Source organism: Pristiophorus japonicus, chromosome 3 (assembly GCF_044704955.1).
Source record: "Pristiophorus japonicus isolate sPriJap1 chromosome 3, sPriJap1.hap1, whole genome shotgun sequence".
Taxonomy (NCBI): Eukaryota; Metazoa; Chordata; class Chondrichthyes; family Pristiophoridae; genus Pristiophorus; species Pristiophorus japonicus.
The window spans coordinates 262,635,900-262,648,267 of record NC_091979.1 but is presented as its reverse complement, the minus strand read 5'-3'; the positions used below and the strand labels follow the sequence as shown (position 1 = coordinate 262,648,267).

Genomic DNA, 12,368 nt, shown 5'->3' with positions numbered 1-12,368 from the left:
CATGGAATCATGTATAATAAATTAGTATTTTCTGTTCCATAAAAATAATAATAGTTTATTGTATGAAATCTTGATGACTTTATTGAGACCAGGGCCTTAATGTGTTGAACTAATCCACATGCTTAATACTCAAAAAGTAATTACATTGTGGAAAGTACTCAGATGTTTCATGTGAAAGGCACTTAAGAGCAAGTATTAATACACTAATTGACATTTCTACACTACAACAGTGACTAACTTTAAAAGTAGGTTATTGGCTGTAAAGCGCTTTGGGACATTCCGAGGTCACAAAAGACATTATCTAAAATCGATGTCTTTTTTCCTTTTATCACTACTGATCTACTAATGATAATGAATACTTCAATGAAGATTAAAACGCAACAGTTAACCTAAGCATCGTCAGTCCTGTATTTCAGCAAGAAGCGGTGTAAAATTAATTGTAAAGCAGCTTATGGCAAACAATTGTTTAGTAGTGAAATACCTGAATATTTGGATAATAGAATTGTGCTCACTGCCAGAATCACATCTATGTTACTTCACACCAGCTGCTTGAACTTAGTGGTATTGAACTATAAATAATGTGCCGAAATATTAGTATTAGTGGAAGATATTGACCTGGCATAAATGGTAGTGCCACCAATAAGAATTATTGTAAAGCCAATAAAGTGAAGTGTTGAAAAACAAATAACTAATTGCTATGTGCCTCAATCATGATTTTTATAAACTTAACTACAAATAATGAATGCCACAGTACACTAATTATCAACGATTCATTCTGAGCAAGAGAGAAAGAAAAGCAACCAAACAAAAATATTAAACATTTAATTGAATAACTAAAACATGCTACCATCTCTAAATATAAATTTGTCAATAAACACGCTTATTACATTTAAAATGTGAAATGATTATTACATGTGAAAATACATGAAGATGTTTTTAAACATGGCATTTGGATTAGTAATTCTACATAGTAGGAGTAATTGAGAATTGGCTTTACTATAATTCTTAGTGGTGGCACTACCATTTATGCTAGTTCAATATCTTCCACTAGTATTAATATTTTGGTACATCATTTATAGTTCACTACCACTAGGTTCAATGTGGTTAGTTACACTGAAATTATGCTTTGATCAGTTGTGTGCAATTATCTGGAGACAGCTGTGTGTGTTTTTACATTACTAGAAGCTGCTGATCAACAGTTCTCCTGCAGTCAGCTGCACGAGAATGCTGGAAATACTCAGATGATCAGGCAGCATCTGTAGAAAAAGAGAGGGAGAGAGAGAGAGAGAGAGAGAGAGAGAGAGAGATAGAGAGAGAGAAATAGAATTAACGTTTCAGGTCGATGACTTTTCGTCAGAACTGGACAGTAGACTTGCGTCATTCTTGCAGCAGCAGAGCCGCAGGTTTTGTGGGTGTTGTGCCACTGGGTTTCTGCTGGAGAATTAAGTCAGGTGGAAGGAGAGTAAATCGTAGAGAGTGGTGCCACACTCGAACCCAGAGCAATGTAAAAGCATTTTATCCATCCCAGTGACTTCCCAGTATACAGCAATATATTGTTTCCAAAATAACCCAACTGTGATCTTCAAAGAAGGGTGGATTTCTATTAATTCCTCTGATTGGCCATCATAAAAGCTCATTTTTAAATATAACAAAGTATATTCACTCAGCAGAATCAGTCAGTTCTAATGGTTCCTTAGATCTGTGCCCACGCAAAGCAAACAAATACTGAGCTCTCAAGGAGTAGCAATATTAAAACTGCTGATAAAATGGCAAATGAAACAGAAATTAAATCATTTTCCTATTATCCGTTCAGCGTCACTTGTGCATTTTAAATCCAGCAAGTTGGAAATAAATTACATCGCTATTTCCAATCCATAAATATATTTCGAAATCCATATAAACAAAATGAAATTCAAATTTTCTGTCTCAGTAAAACATTTTCAGTCTCAGTAAAACAATCATGTGTTGTAAATCTTTGTAACTGCTGTACATAAGAATTAACTGGAAAGCATGGGATCCTTTTCAGTTCATCAAGCCCATTTCTTTGTCAGAACATGTACAATCTACCCTTGAATGTGCTCTGCTGTATAATTCTGAAACCTTAAGAGATTATGGGTCATTTCAATCGCTGCAAACGATTAAAACGAAATTTCAATTTAATTTATAAACAGAAAAGCAAAATACAAAATGGCAGACCACTTTTGTACCTAATGCTTATATGATATTGATCATTTTGCACAGTTGCCAGTATTTGCACTGCCTGAATGGGTTACATCCAATAGAACATTGGCAGTTATACAGAAATCATTTACATTATATAGTGTTACCACTAAGTTTTGCCAGTGACAGCATGTGAAAGAGAGATCACTTTGTACAGTTGCTAGTAACTGCAAATGGGAAACAGCCAGTTTTTAAACTGCTTTGCTGCTGTACCAACATTCAATTTCTGATAATTGGAAACAGCTGATTATCCCGTTAGCTTTTTTCAATTATTAATATTTCATTGGCAGTCGGAGATTGACGAACAGCACTCCGTGTGTTTGCCATAGGTGTGCAATACTCTGCTGTTCTCCAATGAACAAGAATGCAAGCTGAAAGCTGCAGTTATGCTGCCTGCTCCCTTTGATGTTCAAAGTACAAAAGGTCAGTACAACTACTGATGCAGGAAGAGAGGCTGTAATTTGCATAATTAATGTCGCTATTGTAGAGAATGTTCAAGTTAAGGTGCCCAGAAAACTGTTCAGGTTTGACGCTTGCTAATTATGACCACATCAGAACCGGTCAATTGCATTTATGCCTTGTAATCCACTCATACCCACCCAGTTCTTTGCTTTCCAATTTCAAAACTAGTTTATCTTGACTTCTCCTGTCACCTTCTTTCCAATGCTACACAGTGATGATGCAAACTGACGCAGGATGTAACAGAATATCAGGTTCTTTCCAAATGAATCCTCCAAATAATACAATGGAGTCTCTGCTAGCACCACAAAACAAGTTTAATTTTTAAAAAGACAACAATTTGTTCCGAGATTAGAAAGAGAAGAAAGTGCAGAATAATATTTACATGTGTGTTTATTGTTTCACCAAACCTTGCACATTCTTCATAATCACAGATTTCCCCTGATTTAGTTTTAGTTTTACAATGCCCTTTACCTTCATTATTCATCCAACAAGTACATTTCATGCCTACTTTTTTCAAAAAGAAGATAACCTTGATCATGAAGCCAGTCATGATGTAAACAGCTTCAGTATTTCGAAGGCTCAAAAGCACAATCTTTCAGAGTGGGAGGCTCAGCAAATCATAATTCCAATCCAGAGCCACAGAGGCCAAGGAGGCAGGGGGTCCCAATTAAAGAGAGCTGGCAGCTTGTGCAAAGTTTTAAAATGTCCCCAAACTTAGATGTCAGCCTTGACTCAGTGGTAGCTCTCTCACCCAAGTCAAAAGGTTGAGTGTTCAACTCCCACTCCAAAAACTTGAGCACATAATCTAGGTTGACACTTTAGTGCACTACTCAGGGAATGCTGCACTGTTAGAGGTGCCATCTTCAAATGAGATGTTAAACTGACACCCCATCTGCTTTCTCAAGTGGACGTAAAATAGATAGAGAGAAACTGTTCCCAGTGGCAGAAGGGTCGAGAAGCAGAGGATACAGATTTAAGGTGATTAGCAAAAGAACCAAAGGCGACATGAGGAAAACTTTTCTTACACAGCAAGTGGTTAGAATCTGGAATGCACTGACTGAAAGGGTGGTGGAAGCAGACTCAATCACAGCTTTCAAGAGGGAGTTGTACAAGTACCTGAAAGAAATAAAATTGCAGGGCTCCGGAGAAAGGGCCTAGCTGAGGTGTTCTTAGAGAGCCGGCATAAGCTCGACGGGCAAATGGCCTTCTTCCGTGCTGTAACCATTCTATGATTCAATGAAAAGATCCTATGCTACATTTTGAAGTTTTGCCAGTGTCCTGGCCAATATTTATCTAATATAAAACAGCTTAATTGGTAATTTATTTTATTTCTGTTTTTGGGACCTTACTGTGCACAAAGTTGCTGTTGCATTACAACAGAGACTACACGCCAATGGCACTTAATTGGCTGTAAAAGTGCTTTGGAACATCCTGATCTCACAAAATTTGATTTATAAAATTATTTCGTCTTTCTTTCAAACTTAAAAGAAACCACACGTTCAAACTTAGCTTTAGGGTATTTAGATACATACAGAAGGCTATAGCCATTCTAGAGACGCTTGTGTTGCAGGATCACCAATACAATGTGCTGGGATCCCAATGCTCTGCAACTCAGCCCATTTAAATTAGGAAATAGATTTCAGAAAGCCAATGACTACAGAGAACCAAATACAGTGGTGCAGTTTAAAAGCTGTGATTGAAAATTTAATTGTCGAGTTATACACACCTTGCAGATGTTGGGAAAAGGTCTATCCAGGCCAGCACCCAAAACACAATTTGCTAGGCTATTCAGGCTAAAAATAGTGGCCAGTGGAAAGCCAGTGTCATTAGCTGTTTGGACGTAAACTTGTGATTCATGAGAAGGAAGATGAATTGGGCAAAAGGTGGAAATGAGGAGAGCTCTCGAACAGGAAATGTTGGAGGACGTTTGGCTTGTGTTGTGATTGAAATTGCTAACGAATGAAATAAATATATGTGTGGGGTGGAGAATTGACATTGTAACCTCTGGTGATACACTTCTTGACATATCTAGCAGCTCCAGTGCCACATCTTTTACATTATAGCATTACCACTGAAGTCAGCACTACAATTAGCAATGCCATCATAATATAAAGAATGAATCTGGAATGCGAAGACAGTGGAAAACTGTAGGTCACAACACTTTCAAACCCAAAAAAGCAGCAAAAGTTCCAAGATGCCACTCACAACTTGCATCATCAGTAAAATTCCAAAAATGATATTCCAACTGTCCAAACAGGCCTGGACCAGTGGCTTTCAAACTTATACATGGAGAACCCCTGCAAGTATTGACACACACCCAAGGAGCCCTTAAAAATACTGATTCCCCGAGGCCTAACTTCCAAAAGAAAACGTCAGCTATTCAAAAGGAAAAGAATGCTAACATTTCAGAAGACATTTATATTAGAATACAGCAACAGAATGCAGCATATTTACAAGTCAGCAAGTACAGAAAAACACAGACATCTGATGACCTTGGAGACTCCTAGAATCCCATCACAGAACCGACGATGGTCCAAGGATTCCAGTTTAAAAACTTGCACCAAAATGATCGCTTGTATGTTTTAACATCTCTGCAACCAACAGTTCCTTGTAAGGGATTTGAGTTAATTGATACAGCATTCACTGCATCTGATGTGAATCTATTCTATATACTTATAGTATGGTGGGGTGGGGGAGGAGGAAGTAAAGGAATCTCGTGAAATTTTCTCATTTTATCTCATGCTCTCGAACACCAGTAGTATACTGAGAATAAAACAAATGGGATTTTTTTTGACATTCATAACACAAGGAATATTAATGTTACTATTCTGCCAGAATGCCCAAGTCTTTACAATCATGTTAGATAAGAACACAGATATTTCTAGACAAAAAAAATCAAGATATGTCTAGTTCACCTTCGAGCATCCTGATAGTTGCAGGATACAATGATAAATGGAGTTGTTGACTAATCATGGCAGTCAATCTCGATCAATTCGTCTACAACAGACCCAGACACGTGGCAAGGAAAACACCAGTGATAGAAAGCTTTGGGAACCATACATCATAAGTTAGCTGTTCGCCCAAGCATCCTACACTTACCATATATTGTGTCTCAAATTACACATATACTGTATCCTAAAATATTACTTTCTGAAAGAAAGCAATCTAATTTGCATTTGAATGAATCAATACTATATGCTTCCACCATCGTCCTAGGGAGCCTGTTCCATAGATCTACCACTCGCTCACTGAAATAATGGGCCCAAGTTTCGAGCCGCGCCTAGAACGGCGCAGTCCCGACCTGGACGCCCGTTTTTCGCATCACAAAGTGCGCCTAAAAAAAAACTCCAGATTCTCCAGCTCTCTGCAGGTCCTCTGGCCCTCGGCGCAGCGCAGCAGGAGCCGTAGGGGGCGGAGCCAGTTCCCTGCGCTGAAATCAGTGCCGGGACCTCTGCACATGCGAGCTACAGTGGGCGTGCATGTGCAGTAGCTCCAGGCGCCCAAAACTGTGTGGGAGGGGCTGAAGCACGCAGCCCCTAGCACTGGCCGAATGGCCTCACTGGGGCTGCGTGAATAAGGCTCCTCCCACGGCCAGCTCCTGTTACCTCCCGACCCGACTCGACTCCCGCTTCCTGCCCCCTGCCTCCGGACCGGACCCGACACCGACCCGACTCCCGATTCCCCCCGCCCCCGGACTCGACACCGACCTGACTCCCGCTTCCCCCCCGCCCCCGGACTGGACCCGACCTGACTCCCACCCTCCGCCCCGCCTCCAGACCGGACCCGACACCGACCCGATTCCCGCTCCCCCCCCCCCCCGGACCGGATCCGACTCCCCCGGACTGGACCGGACCAGACTCCCGCTCCCCCCCCCCCCGCCCAGGACCTGACTCCCGCTTCCCCCCCCGCCCCCGGACTGAACCCGACCCGACTCCCACTCCCCCCCCCCCTCCGGACCGGACCCGACACCGACCTCTGCTTCCACTCCCCCGGCCCCCGGACCCGACTCCCGCTTCCCCACCCACCCCGCCTCGCCTCCGGACCGGACACTGTCCCGACTCCTGCCTGCCCCCAGACTGGATCCGACCTGACCTCCCTCCACCTGACCCGAACCGACCTCCCTCCCACCACCCCCCCGACCCGCGCTCCCCCCGACCCAACCCAACGCCACCTACCTGTAAATCTGGTGCTGGGGACGGGCCCTGCCAGTTAAGCCTCTCTCCCCCTTCTCCTTTGCCCACCCCCCCAATCTCCTTCCCCTCTCCCCCCCCCCCCAATCTCCTTCCCCTCTCCCCCCCCAATCTCCCCTTTATCCCCTTATCCCCCCCTCCCTCCGTCTGCTCCCCCCCTCGCTGTCAGAAACACAGACACTGACAGACAGAGAATGAGACACACACAGACAGACAGAGAGATAGACACACTGACAGAGACACACTGGGGGTGCATCCCAGCACGCTGTTGGAGGGCTCCCGGTGCTGCAGTCGGTAAGTAGAAAATGTTTTATTTATTGATTTAAAAAAAAAATTATTTATTAAATTTTTTTGATTGATTTATTGGTTGATTTATTGATGTATTTATCATTTATTATTGATGATGGCTCTTTATTTGTAAAACTGAAGTGTTTAATGTTTGTAAACTTCCCTTTAAACCCCCCCCCATTCCCTACGCCTGATTTGTAACCTACGCTTGATTTTCTAAAGTGTAGACAAGGATTTTGCGAGCGTACAAAAATCTTCACTTACTCCATTCTAAGTTAATTTGGAGTAAGTTTTCACTGACGAAACTTTGAAAACAGGCATAAGTGGCCGGACACACCCCCTTTTGAAAAAAAAATTCTGTTCCAAAGTGAAACTGTTCTAACTGACTAGAACTGGAGCAAACTAAATGACGAGAATTCCGATTTCTAAGATACTCCGTTCTACACCAGTTGCTCCTAAAAATCAGGAGCAAATCATGTGGAAACTTGGGGCCATAGTTTCCGCTGATTAGTTTTGAAATGAACCCACATCAAGTGCTGGCTATGTCCTCTGGTTCTACTGTTCCGGACAAGGTGAAACTGCTCGTCATGGTCTACATTATCTAGTCCCTTTAGAATAATAAAAACAGCAACCATATCACCTCTCAACCTTTCTCTTCCACTGAAAACATGGTGAATTTACATAATCGCTCCTCAAATACGATCCCTCCATCCCCTCAATTATTCTGGTTGCTCTCTTCTGTATTCTTTCAATAGTTGCATTGTACTGTAGCTATCAGAACTGTACACAGTATTCTAAGCACGGTCACACCAATGATTTATAAAGCGGCAGGATTACCTCACCACTTCAGCTCAATATTGGCCTTTTAGTACATCCCAACATTGGATTTGCTCTCTTCACTGCCAGCAAGCATTGTTGTAATAGCTTCAATTTATCATCAATCAGAATCACCAGATCTCTTTCATTTTCCATGTACATTATTTTATTTTCATTTAAGTAACAATCCCTTCTTGGATGTTTGTCCCCATGGGGAAAGCACTTTGCATTTCACCTGGCACCTGACTGCCTAATTTCCAAGAATAATCATATCATCCTGTACCTTTTCCTGCCTAGCGTTGGAGTCTATCACCTTCATGAGCTTTGTATCATCTGCAAATTTAGCCATTGCATTTGTGACTCCGAGCTCCAGATCATTTTGTAAAGATATTAAACAAAAGAGATCGCAAAACAGATACCAGAGACACCCACAGGCAACGTTCTCCCAGGCTGATGATGGTCCCTGTACCACCATCCTCTGGGTTCTATTGGTCAATGGCTGACAGATCCATTATAAAATCTTTCCACTTTCTTTATTTTCAGTACTTAGTTAAATCCAAGTATACCACATCCACTGTCATACTCCCATCAAGCTCCTTTGTCACACCCACAACATAGTAAGTTAGACTGGCAAGCCCTCCTGTTCATAAATACGTATTGGTGACCATTGATGATCTTATTTCTATTAACATGTTCCATGATCTAATCTCTAATAAGGGCTTTGTAGTTTCCTGTGTCATCATTTTTTTTTAAGTGGGAGTAATATCTGCCTTTTTCTAGTCCTGGGAGATTTGTGCCAGGGTTCCTGCAATTTCCTCCCTTATTTCCTTACGGGTTCTATGTTTCTCAGATGCATCTTATCCAGCCCCTGAGATTGATGTAGCTTAAGGTTGCATAGCTGTTTGGCAACCATGCCAGTCATAATGTGAACTGAGTCACAGTCACAAACTTACCTCTGCAACACCCTCTATTTCCCTTTCCGGATCAATAAGTTACCTGTCTCCTCCTTGGTAAAGGCTGATGCAAAAAAACATACTTAACACTTTTGCAGCCTGTTGTCATGGCCTGACCTGATACCACTTTGTGACACTCCATCCCTTATTTTTTATTTTTCTCTTAACGTACTGTGTTAAAACATCAAAAATACTATGTTCCACTTGTCTTGCCATATTTAATTCGAAATGTGTCTTTGCCATTTTGATGTCCTGCTTAGAATCCAGACATACCTTTTGGTACATAATACATATATCACTATTAAAAGAAAACACATCTTGAACATAACGAGACACGAACTTTGATCTGTTACTCCACAGGAAAGTAATACTGATAAGATTTATATCCTTATAGCCAGACAAGTATCATTTATTATTTGCAGTACGCTGTGCAGTGTTTCGTTTAGTACGCCTGGCTTCGATTAGAACGTAGCCTTGGACTATTCCGTCTTCCATTGCTTACCCATTCCGAATTGTACATCTCATCACATACAATACACGGGGTTTGAAAGTCTTCTCGCTAAATGGCAGGAATGCAAAACTGACCGTATCTGCGATACTGACATTTACAACATCGTGTGTAAAATATTTTAGTCACGTCGTCTACTGCAACTTTTTGGCCATTAAACATGCAATAAAACCAGATTAAGACAACAATACGGGGGTGGGGGGGGGGGGTTATGAAATTAGTATAATGATTTTATAATCGTGGTGCAGTAGTTAAAGGATCGTATGTACACACACACACACCTGAACAATGACAGATGAGGTGTCGGTAAGAGGAGCTGCAACAAAAAGACTCGGGCAAGACACCTTTAGATGCGTCAGGTACCAAATCTACCTCCCCAAAAAAGACCAGGAGAGCTGAATGGGAGGGAGGGAGGAGGTGCAACCACAGGCCTGCAGCCTGTTTAGCGGCCCCGGATTCCTCAGGAAACGGACAAGGATGGGGAGGGAGAGCGAGAGAAAAACACCAACAAATGCATTTTTTACCGGACTCACCACAAACTCATCCAAGCCCGTGTGCGCCTCATCCAGCCCCGGCCCCAGTCCCGGTGGCCTCAGTGTTGCACCATTCTCCCGTCCCCCGAGTCCGATGAACTGCGGCAGCTAACTCCGAGCCCAACTCCAGTTTAGATATCAATGGCGCTCCACCCCGGACCGCTCGGGCCCAAAATCGCTTCTCAAGGTAAGACGAAGGGGGAGGGGATGGGAGGGGGGGAAACACACAACACAAAAATGCCGCAGCTCCGGCGCCTTTGGCTTTCGCTGTCACTGCCGCAGCTCCGACCCTGACACGACAACAAATATGGCGTAACCACACAGCCAGGCTCCTGCCAACCAGCCCCCTGCCAACCAGCCCGACCAATCACCGCTCGCCCGCCTCCTGGTCATCCGCCCTGCCAACATGCCAGCCAATCGGAAATCGCCGACGCTCTGACGTCACCAGACAGCCCCCCCCGCCTTCCGCCCTAAACCAATCACCTGCCAGGCGGTTGACTGCAATAGTAACAACTATTGGTGCTTTTCACACTCACAGCAGGCTTGTCTATCGACACGATTTCGCTGAGGGGTTGCCCTTGTTACTAGATTTGTTAATTATTTTAGTAACTATCATTTATTAATGCATGTGTTTATTTTTGAACAATGGCTTTGGACTCGAGCTACTTTAATGTTTAACTCAATTTGCACTGGAAAGTGATCGTTTTTGCAACTCGACCTATTGTCACCCACTTGATCATAAATTAATTTTAATGGGCTAGAAATTCGGCAGGTTTGTGCCCGTTTAGCGCCATGGTGAAGCTGAAAAAGTTTTTTTTTTGGCGCTAAACGAGTTGCACAAAATTTAGCGCTTGATCAGAAAATTCAGCAGTTAAAAATTATCGGCAGCCCATTTTTTTGCCATTTTTATGACATCAATCGACGGGCAACTCTGCGCTATCGCCAGTGGCAGAAAATTTGCCAATATCGCCATTTTTATGGCCTGCCTAAAAACACGCCTGAAAAAATCAAGTCATACCAGGTCGGACCCACAACACGTTCGTCGCTATCTTGAAAAACAGAGTGTTGCGTATGCAATAACTCAATAGGCTTAGTACCATGAACTCAATTATGTGCGACCTGACTACTTTATTAGCTCTCAAAGTGAGAATTAAACATGGAGGCTTTCTTTATATACAATGGCTGCACATGTGTGTCTGTAGCCCAATGACCTCCAACGGTCGCTCCCCCTGGTGGCAGGTAAATCCAGGCATACATACATGACATCATTTAAACCCCCCTCAAGATCCTGGTATCAGTCCTATTACAAATTGAGATGGTCCGGGGCGTTCCGCTCCCTAGTTGATAGTCTCAGTTCAATTCCAGATCTGGGTGAGCTCTCCAAGTCATTCATGACTTGAGGCTAGGTAGCCGATCTAATGGGAGTGGCAGTGTCCATTTCAGGAATTGAAGGTCCAGATTACATAAGAACATAAGAACATAAGAATTAGGAACAGAAGTAGGCCATCTAGCCCCTCGAGCCTGCTCTGCCATTCAACAAGATCATGGCTGATCTGGCCGTGGACTCAGCTCCACTTACCCGCCCGCTCCCCATAACCCTTAATTCCCTTATTGGTTAAAAATCTATCTATCTGTGATTTGAATACATTCAATGAGCTAGCCTCAACTGCTTCCTTGGGCAGAGAAGTCCACAGATTCACAACCCTCTGGGAGAAGAAATTCCTTCTCATTGATTCATAGATTCATTGACAACAGCAGGGTCTTCTGATGGCTGAATATGAACCGGTTGGTCATTGATGGTGTCTTCTTCAAGCTGTTCTGGTTCGTCTGTGTGCTGCAATTTCGTCTGATCAATGTGCCTCCTGCATGTTTGCCCATTAGTGAGCCTGACAATAAGCACCCTGTTACCCTCCTTGGCTGTAACAGTGCCAGTGACCTACTTGGGGCCTTGACCATAACTTAGCACATACATAGGATCATTAATAGAGATGTTTCGTGACACGGCAGTGCGATCATTATACCGCTGTTGACGTCTGTTTTCGACATGATCGTTAAGATCAGGGTGGACAAGTGAGAGCCTGGTCTTGAGACCTCTCTTCATCAACAGTTCAGTGTGTGAGGTCTCGTCCTGTAACTCAGCAGTATGCGTGACAAGCGAGTTTGCAAAGAACCATGAGTTACGCGTTTCAGGCTCTGCTTGATGGTTTGGACGGCCCGCTCCGCTTGACCATTGGACACGGGTTTGAATGGTGCTGACCTTACGTGCTTGATAGCATTGAGTCGTGAAACTCCAAACTCGTGAAGCACGATCTGTTGTCGCTCACAACGATGTCGGGTAGACCATGAGTGGCAAACATGGCACGAAGACTCTCAAAGGTGGCTGTGGATGTGCTGGATG

The 12,368-nt window shown here is 43.1% G+C and overlaps 1 protein-coding gene across 3 annotated transcripts in view; it reads right to left on the bottom strand.

The window, feature by feature from the left end:
• ccdc186 (coiled-coil domain-containing protein 186) overlaps positions 1-10,297 on the bottom strand; it is a 124,765-nt gene extending 114,468 nt beyond the window's left edge. For all 3 annotated transcript variants that reach the window (XM_070876599.1, XM_070876600.1, XM_070876601.1), the window contains exon 1: positions 9,971-10,297. The gene's annotated coding sequence lies outside the window, so the exon portion shown is untranslated. The remainder of the gene's footprint in view (positions 1-9,970) is intronic.
• Between the last annotated feature and the right edge of the window lie 2,071 nt (positions 10,298-12,368).